This window comes from Hypanus sabinus, unplaced genomic scaffold (genome assembly GCF_030144855.1).
Source record: "Hypanus sabinus isolate sHypSab1 unplaced genomic scaffold, sHypSab1.hap1 scaffold_192, whole genome shotgun sequence".
Lineage (NCBI taxonomy): Eukaryota > Metazoa > Chordata > Chondrichthyes > Myliobatiformes > Dasyatidae > Hypanus > Hypanus sabinus.
In genome coordinates, this window is record NW_026780014.1 from 70,052 (window position 1) to 80,201 (window position 10,150).

The 10,150-nt window shown below is 46.3% G+C and overlaps 1 protein-coding gene across 1 annotated transcript in view; it reads right to left on the reverse strand.

Moving 5' to 3' along the window:
* Nucleotides 1–10,150, reverse strand: part of LOC132387495 (gastrula zinc finger protein XlCGF26.1-like) — a 277,285-nt gene that overhangs the window by 18,917 nt on the left and 248,218 nt on the right. The window lies entirely within an intron of this gene.

The window sequence follows — 10,150 nt, forward strand, 5'->3', positions numbered from 1 at the left end:
CTCTGAGCAAATTCAGGCCATGAAGTCAGTCGCACCAACTGTCCCCCTGTCCAGATCACTGTGAAAGAAGGACAGTCTCTCCCATCCATTCCACAATACCCCCTCTAGCCCGAAGCAATTTTCTGAGGATGGAAACTCTTTTGTGGATCCAGCAGGGAAACAATATTCTGGCTATGCGATAGTGACAGACAGTGAAATTGTTCAGCAAGCTTCTTTTGAAGCAGCTGTCTCTGCCCAGAAGGCTGAGCTGTTTGCTCTGACTCGTGCTCTGTTGCTGGGGCAACAGACGAAAGTGGGAACGTTTACACAGATTCCCGTTATGCATTTGGGATTGTACATGACTACGGGGCTCTCTGGGAACGTGGGGATTCCTGACTTCCTCCGGCCACCCCATTAGTAATGCCACCTTTGTAAACAACTTACTCACCGCTCTACAGCTACCTCGAGTTTTGGCTATTATGAAATGTGCAGCCCACACACGCATGTCCGACTGTGTCACTAAAAACAATGCTCTAGCAGATCAAACAGTGAAAAGTGCGGCACTATCCTCAGTAGTTGTAGCTTCCTCGGGTTCCCCGTCAAGCAACCCTCCATGACTAAAGCAGAACGGGTTTGCCAGACATGTGGGAGGTAAATAATTTTCAGGGGGACGCCTCTGAGGAAGAGCGCAAACTGTGGTCACAGATGGGATGCCAGAAAGACCAAGACCTAGCTTTTTGGATTACCCCAGCGGGACAGGTTTGTGTTCCTACACAGTTATTACCAATATTGGCTGATTATATACATGATTTACCACCCGTGGGAAAGGAGGGAATGGTTGGTAGCCTGCACCCTGCACAGCGGGTACGAGTCCCTTGACAGGTGGACGTTTTTCTGTCTACAATTTGATTTTATTGAATTACCAATGGCCCACACTTTGTGGTGAAAGTAAACGAAGGGGTATGTAACGAACTAGCTATCAAGCAACAATTCCACTGTGTACACCACCCACGGGCCGCTGGCAGAGTGGAAAGAGCCAATGACACTCTGAAGAGTAAATTGGCCAAACTAACGGCGGAGGCTGGACTCACTTGGTTGAAGGGCCTACCGTTAGCCCGATTCCACGAGGGTTACCCCATAGGGGAAAGCGGGGTTGTCACCTGTTCAAAACATTCATGGATGGCCCATGAGGATATCCTGGGGACCAAGACCTTGTGCACCATTGCTCCCAGAAAGCCTACCAGCAAAATTAGATATTGGAAGAGATGGGGAAATAAATATACCAACTAACCAAAATTTTCCAAGCGTTACATTCACAGGTATGACAGGCTTACAAGGAAGAGAACTACCCAGCAGAGAGGAGTGACTATCCCACCATAGAACCTGGGAATTTATCCTGATCAGGAACTGGGATAGAGGGAAAGTTGGACCTTGGTGGAGAGGACCATATGAAGTGTTACTGACCACTCCGATGACTGTGAAACTGAAGGGGCAATACATTGAAGAGACTGCAAAGATGTTACTGAAGGAACTAAGTAGAAGGACTCTCTCAGACTAAAGGAAATTGTATTGGTTGATAGTGGAGAGTGATGAACCTCTAGGTTTCTTGCCGTGGATTGTCATTTTAAGAGATAGTGCCTGAGTGACGTCAGCCGGCAGCTTTCTGGGGGGGAGAGAGGGGGGAGAGAGAGAGGGGGGGGAGGAGAGAGGGGGGGAGAGAGAGAGGGGGGAGAGAGAGGGGGGGAGAGAGAGGGGGGGAGAGAGAGGGGGGGGAGAGAGAGGGGGGGGAGAGAGAGGGGGGGGAGAGAGAGGGGGGGGAGAGAGAGGGGGGGGGAGAGAGGGGGGAGAGAGGGGGGGAGAGAGAGGGGGGAGAGAGAGGGGGGGAGAGAGAGGGGGAGAGAGAGGGGGGGAGAGAGAGGGGGGGAGGAGAGAGGGGGGGAGGAGAGAGGGGGGGAGGAGAGGGGGGGAGAGAGAGAGGGGGGGGAGAGAGAGAGGGGGGGAGAGAGAGAGGGGGGGAGAGAGGGGGGGAGAGAGAGGGCGGGGAGAGAGAGGGGGGGGAGAGAGAGGGGGGGAGAGAGAGGGGGGGAGAGAGGGGGGGAGAGAGGGGGGGAGAGAGAGGGGGGGAGAGAGAGGGGGGGAGAGAGGGGGGGAGAGGGGGGAGAGAGGGGGGAGAGAGGGGGGAGAGAGGGGGGAGAGAGGGGGGAGAGAGGGGGGGAGAGAGGGGGGAGAGAGGGGGGGAGAGAGGGGGGGAGAGGGAGAACACGAACGCACGCTGGAACTATTTGACCACGCAGCGTGTTTACACTTCCCAGTTTGTTTCATTGAAGCAAGGATTATTCATCCATTGTATACCGAATGTGGGATTGTCACTTTGTTTGATCCATTGGAGTGGATCTGTTGGTTTGGGAGTATCCTGTGAGGACCACTTGTGCTAGCCCTTGCCTGGTTGTGGTAATTCACTTGAAGAGGGTACCCCTGTGATCAATCACTGTTGGTGATAATTCGTATAATCAAAATGGGGATTTGTTGGAGTATCTCCTGGCTACCACTTTTGTTAACCCTTAGCAGAATTCGGGTGTGTTATGTGGTAAACACTTGTGAGAAGGGATATTCTGTGGAAATCACTGTCGGTAATACTTCGTGTGTTGGATCTGGATTGGGAGTACCTTGTGGAATCTACCTGTGCGTTAACCCTTGCTTGGGTGGTCATACCCTTTGAAGACTTATCCCTGTGATAAGCTAATTTTGGTGATATTTCGTATGTGGATTTGGAACAACAATGGATAAGACCTACCGCGACTGTTATCCTGTTTTACCACCGTGGAATTTGTGGAATTCAATGTAGTTGCCTTCTCTCGACATTCACCTTGGATTAAAAATATCTCTCTCGTCATTTACTCCATGGCTTAACTGAACTTTTATGCTTCACCATCTCAAGACTTTAAGCTTGGTATTCCCTGAGCTCAGTGGTTTGGGAGTTATATTTACACATATGTGTACTCATATCACTTTTAACTTTAGATTATTTTGCTTAAGTTGTTATACAAGTAGATACTAATAAAGACAGCGCTTTTAACATCAAAACTCGAATCCAGGTGTTGTCTATAGCTGCTGGTTCATTTAAACCGTTACGGGTGCGTAACAGTGGTGTTTGTGTTTATGTCTTTGAGAGGGCTCACCCCAGCATCCAGTTAAGATTTTCCTGTCTCTGTCACACTTATGCCAAATGGGTAGAACTAGGGGCCCTGACAGACACAGTGTTTTGACAGATGTATCTCAGGCCCCCACCAAACAGAACTTCCTACACTGGGAAACATGCTTCCTGGCCATAACTGCAGGTGCCCAGCAGCGGAGAGGAATAACTGAGACTGAGCGATCTTTGATGATAGTTTTTCTCTCCTATGGCGTAGCCGGGAATTCACCAGAGATAATTAATTTGGCTACAGCACTTGAGGAGCTGGCCACAATACTGCAGGGGCCCTGACAGAAACACAGGCCCAAGTAACAGAAACACCCACTGAAATGATTGCAATCTGGCAAACAGTCGTATAGAATCGTACGGCTTTAGATTTTATCCCAGCTGAGAAGGGGGAGCTTGTGCTATTATTGACACAGAATGCTGCACCTTTATCCCTCCCTGATATGTCTAATAACACTACATCCCTCTCCGAGCACACTGCCTAGAAGACTGACAGCATCAAGAGAGTAGGGCAGGATTTACATGGGTTCACGGAAGGGTCGAAAAAGTTATCTTCGAAGGCCTGTTTGTAATATGTTGAGCATGATATTGCATTATGTCCTAATAGTTGTACGTATCATTGTTATAATTACTGATGTATGCTGTTTTTCCCACTGAGAAGTCAAAGCTGTACTTGGTTGCTTTCTCTGTAAAAAATTACTGTTTTGTTGCTCATGTAATGATCAAAAAGGAGGGAATAATGAAGTACAGTTTAACACCGTTAAAAAATAGCAGCCTGTTTTTCTGAAAGAAACTGCTGATTATCAACAGATGTACTAAGCCATGCTGAGCCATATTTCTTCTTGAGGGTAGATAGCTAGGGTTTCAGGACTCTCATCACCTTGTGTGTTCATGCGCAGAGATAGGACAGTTTTAGTCTGTTCTGTGTGTGTAAGCCATTATGACTATTTTGTCATTTGTCTTTAGGGCTCCAGCCTGTCATGTAGTAAATAAATTTGGTTCCAGCCTGTCTAGTGTGGGGAGTATCTGGATGGATATATCTGTGGTGAAGGGGAATTGCTAGTCAGTTAGTGGATTGGGTGGGAACAGTCATTGACTGTTCCTGTTTGAGTGACTAACTGAGTAAGCCCCAGATACTTGGAATAAAGAGTTTGTACTAATACAGTCTCTGAGAGACTCTCTCCGGATTTGACTTCCACATAATGGGATTGGTTTCAAAGGGCTGGCCTGCTGGAAGAACAGTACCAGACCTGGAGTGATTGCAACTGGGTCTGACAGAGGCATAACTGGTTCTTCAGAGCACATACAGTCTCACTCCAGCTGTTTCCTACCTTCCCTTGTACAGGTATGTAATGTCTAAAGGACCAGTGTTTGAGTAAATGAGACTCACCAAACTTTCTCCTGACTGAATCAGTGGAATTTCCAAGTCAGATGGGTTCTCTCCAGTTGATGCTTTCAGTCCTCGGGCTGGGTCACTTGTTGCTGTTCCCTCGTCTTCAGTCCTGGGTTTTCTTCCAATAAATCTCTCACTGCAGGTCTAACTTTAACATCAAAGATAATGAAGCACATTAACAATACAAAGGAGGACCAAACATTTCTGCTTAATGTTACTAGGAACAAAACTCACTGAAATTTAAACGTTGAAGGCAGATATAATGATCTCAGTGAACAAACTGTTATTGTCCCTCACATGACACAAAAGAATATGGGATAAGAAGGAGCCATCATTCAGTTATGGTAAGACATAAGGAACAGAATTAGGTGATTTGATCCATCTGATCTGATCCACCACTCAAACACGGCTGATTTTTATTCCCACACTATATTCCTGCCTTCCTCCTGTAACCCTGAAGCTACTTAGCAATCATGAATATATTAATCTCTGTCATAAATATACCCAAATCGCAGCCTCAACCAACCTCTCTGGCAACAAATTCCACTCTTCGGACACCTAATGGCAAAAAAAAATTCTCAACTGAATTTTAACTGGAAGCATCATTATTCTGAGACTGTGCTGTCAGATCACAGACTCTCCGTCTAATGGAAACATCGTCTCCATGTCCACAGTATCCAGACTTTTCAGCATTTGGTAGGTTTACTTAACCATACATCCCTCCACCACCCCCACCGTCCCTCTGAACTCCGGGTCCAGAACCATCTCTATCACTCCTGAGATTATTCATGTGAACCTCGTTAGCAACAACTGTACTGAACACATTTCCAGCAATAACAGACAAACTGGTTCCAGGATAATTGACAGGGAAAAGTTCTGCTTTCTTTACTGTTCTACTATCACAGATCGAGTCATTTCCATTTCCAGGTTAAATGTAATAAAAAGAAAGTGGAATTACCAGAAACACTCAGCAGGTAAGGAACAGCTGCGGGGAGGGGAACAAACTTTACAATTCAGGTTAATGACGTTTTGTCAGAATGACTTCAAACATTTCGTTTTTAGTGCAACTTGAGATTCTGCCTGATTTCCACCGATTGACAGACTGGTGACAGTGAGGGGTCCCCTCACACAGTTTGAACACCAGACTCACGGGTCTATTTCTACTGCTGTAAACATGGAAAAGCCGGTCCGGAGACGTCAGAACACACCGCAGCTACTGAATTAATTATACAAAAATGACAAAGATAGAAGAAACAACAAGCACTTTGTCATATATACTTTGATCCTCACCAAATTTTTATCAACACACTATAGAATTTCCCATCCGGACACTTCACGCTTTGCATGGTAACTGCTCCGCCCGTGACTCAGAGGAACTGCACAGTCTTTTGGATCCAGATCAGTCCTCGGTAAAGCAGGCATTGAAATAAAAGATTCCCACAACCTGGGACGTTCTCCTTTCTCACCCACCCCAGTCCGGGAGAAGACACAACAGCCATAAAGCTCCAGGACATTGAGAGAAATGATTAAATTAAAGACGGTACTTAAGGAGTCCATTTAGAATGTGCTGACACAGAAAGAGCGTGCAAAGCAACTTGCAGGGCAACGTATAAACCAATTTGCAAAATCAGGATGAAACAATAGCTTGCTGATTAAAGAAGCGATACGGGTAACGGGAAGACATGCTTGACGGTTGAACAATAATGGTGTTAATGCGCTGAGGCTGATAAGTGGGCCAAAGGGTAATCACATTTGTAATTTTTTAATGAGATTAAGGAAGAATGTCTGCACCTCACATGGGTGCAACTCACAAAGTCGTAAACAAGTAGGGTATAAAAAACTGTGCAAAGTGTAATTCGGCACTCAATCTAGCAGGAGCTGGTTGAGTCCGACTCTGCAGACTCGAAAAATAAAGTTTACCGTTCTGCAAATTGCTGAGATTCGTTTAAGAATTTTATTCCATCTATCATCAGAAATCTGACAATTTACGTCATCCACCCAAGCTCTTTTTATTTTATCAAAACGAACCACCAGCAACAGAGTTCACGCTGCAGTCTGGTTTTGATGTTAAACCCATTCTCTTTATTAGTATCTACTTATAATATAGTAATTTAACGAAATAAAGCAAAGTTAGCAGTGTTATAGATGTGTGAATATAACTCCCAGACTATCGAGCCTGAGGGAACAAAGCTCAGAGTCTTGAGATGGTAAAGTAGGAAAGTTCAGTAATCCACGGAATAAATGATGGGAGAGAGATATTTGTAATCCAGGGTGAAACGTAGAGAAAAGGCCGTTACATCAAAAATAACCGTCGACGAAGTTCTTATCCGTTGAATCCGTCCACATACGAGTTATCAGCGAAAGTGACCTGTCACAGGAATACCGTCTTCCAGAGGTTGCCACACAACATGCCCAGGCAAGGGTTAACACAAGATATTCCACAATCCACTCCTATGGATTATACGAAGTGACAGCCACAGACATTCGTTGTGGTTCCGTGTACCGATGATCTACCCACTCTTGTGGGCATAGGAGAGTTCCAAGCCTCAGCTGCGACGAACTGAAGCGATCAGCTTTTCCAGTCTCTCTCTCTCTTTAGACTGGCCGACTGCCTGTCTGCAGATCTCTCTCTCTCTCTCTCTCTCCTTAGACTGGCCGACTGCCTGTCTGCAAATCTCTCTCTCTCACTCTCTCTCTCTTTAGTCTGGCCGACTGCCTGTCTGCAGATCGCTCTCTCTCTCTCTCTCTCTCTCTTATGGTTCAGTCCTCAGTCAGCGCTGTCAGCCTGTGACTGACGTCATAGTCCCGCCTCCTCACGCCGGCGCTCTTAAAGAAACAGTCACAGTACGACCGCAGGCTCGGAACAGGCGCAACACAACTTCCCGACTTCTGAACTCAATGCTTCAACTAATACAGACAACCATGCCATTTGCCTTCTTAACCACCCAATCAATCTGTGCAGTCTCTTTCAGGGAGCGATGCACTTGGAGTCTAAGATCCCCCTGATCATCAACACTGTTCAGGGTTTTGCATTTAACAGGGTACTGTCTCATACATTCGACCTACCGAGCTGCCAAGATGATCATCACTAATCAAATCTCACTGAGATTTCTCAGGTCCTGTTGAATTTATTGCCAAGTGCACAAGTAGGGGAAGGTACAGGGACTGAGAAACACTGACTTGTGGCAGCATCACAGGCAAGTACATTCAGATAACACACGGAACACATACGATGCTCTGTCAGTAACAATCTCTAAATATGTTTTATGTCATCAACAATATATAAAATACATTGTGTCATGATCACTATTAAAATGTGCATTTTGTGTCAATAACAGACTTGGAAATGTTGAATGTGCTCCCTGTCTGCATTCCTCCTGTAATCCACAACCAGCTCCTTTGTTTTTGTCACAATGAGGCAGAGGTTGTTTTCTTGACACCCCTGTGTCCGGGTGATGACTTCTTCTCTGTAGGCTGCCTCGTCATTATTTGGGATTCGGTCGATCAATGTAGTGCTGTCAGCAAATTTAATTAGCAGATTGGAACCCGCCACTGCAGACCCACAGTGCACTATGTGCTGATTGAAAAGCTACGAAATTGCATGTGAATAGCCTCCCCTCCCTCAACTCCAATCTTTCTGCGTCACCAGCAGACTGGGACATCTCACATCTCGCTGCCTCCTCCAGGACATTAAACTGTGAACAACTGTGGTCAGGGACTGATCTCTGGGGTACTCCAAACGCTACCTCCTTCCGGTCTGAAAACGTCCCACTCATCCAGACACACACTACCGGCAGTTTATCGATCTCCAACGAAAAAGCCTAATCACCTACTCCTGAGGGTCAATACCATTGCTAACTCTGAGTTTACCACCGTCAAATGCCGGGATGGACATAATAATCAGAAAGTCTCTAGTCACAGCCGTGTAAATAAAATGTGATCTCAGTGGGTGTGTGGCGCATGCTCAGAACGCGAAGGAGACAGACAAACTGAGCCAAGTCACAGACTGATGAAGGGGAGGAATGATCCATTTTGATACAGAGAGGGAAGCAGAGAGTTTGATGTTCTGCCTGATGCCGGAACTGTAGCCTGTTAGAAGATGAAGTCTTGTCCCCCCAAATTGTTTTGAGTTGTGACAGTGTTTTTCTCAGAAGGCACCATGGAAACTAAATAATCTGAGTGGAAATGTTGTCCTTCACCCACTGACGTGGTTTGTAAACTTTTAACAGTTTAGAAAAGACAAAGGATTTGTGTACGGGAATCACAAACACAACAGCACGATAGTTCCGCTGTATCTGTCAGTTCACCAGCGCTTGAATGCCGCCGATCCTTGAAGGTGGAGGCGGAGATGGCGGAGAAGACAACGCTCCCTCTTGCTGCAAGGAGAGCCCGGACACGTGTCCATGTCCGTGATCTGATTGGATACATCGCCATGATGTTATAGCAGCACTGGCTCTCATTTTGGAAGGGATTCTGTCGGCCATCGCAGATACACCAACAGCTTCGCTCTGGGAAGCGGCCGTTCACCTGCTCCGTGTGTGCGAAGAGACTCATTCAGTTAACCCAGCTTGTGATGCTCCGGTGAGTTCACAATAAATAGAGGCCACATTTCTGTCCGGAGTGAGCCAAAAGCTTTACTCAATCATCCCAGCTGCTGCAACACCAGCAACTTCACATCAGGGAGGAAGTTCAAATCAGCTCCGTGTTAAATGTTTAACCATCATGGCGACTGAAGGCAGCTGCAGGTTCATGATGGACTGTTACTGTCAGATTCTGCAGTTCTGGCGGCTGCTCATCGCACCCAGGACTGAACCCTGGTCACTGAGCATTGGAGGACTCTGTTCTGCTGATGTTAGCCTTAAACTAGACTGGTGTTTAATATTGTGGATCTGTGAAAGATAAATCAATTCTGTATCAAATCCCATGTCGCAGGTACTTACTGTCACCGCCAAACTCACAATTTACACTAGCGCGTCCACTCGATCCATCTGGTCCCTGCCCAGGTTTCTGTTCCATATCAGTATTTTCAAATTTACCTCTCACTCTCGCTGTTGCAACGTGTCACCACTCTGTGGGAGAAGTGATTTCCCTTGGATTTCTTAGAATCAGAGAAATCTGCAGCAAATTACAGGCCCTTCGGCCCACAATGTTGTTCCGACTGTGTACCCTACTCTAGAAAATGCCTAGAATTACCCTACCACAAAACCCTCTCTTTTCCTAAGCTCCATGTACCTGTCTAAGATTATCTTAAAAGACTCTATTGTACCCGTCTATACCACCGTCGCTGGCAGTACAGTCCACACACCCACCACTATCTGTATAAAAAAATATATCTCTGACACCTCCCTTGAACTACTTCCAAGCACCTTAAACTATGCCCCCCACGTGTTCGCCATCTCGGCCCTGGGGAACAAGCCTCTGACTTTTCACACGATCAATGCCTCTCATCATCTTATACACCTGCATGAATTTCCTGCATGATTTTTCCCAGGCTAATTAACAGGATGAGCTCGCTGAGTATTTGACCTTCCCCAGGGCTCTGGGATAAGGTGGTTAAATTCCTTTTTTCCTTGATCTTT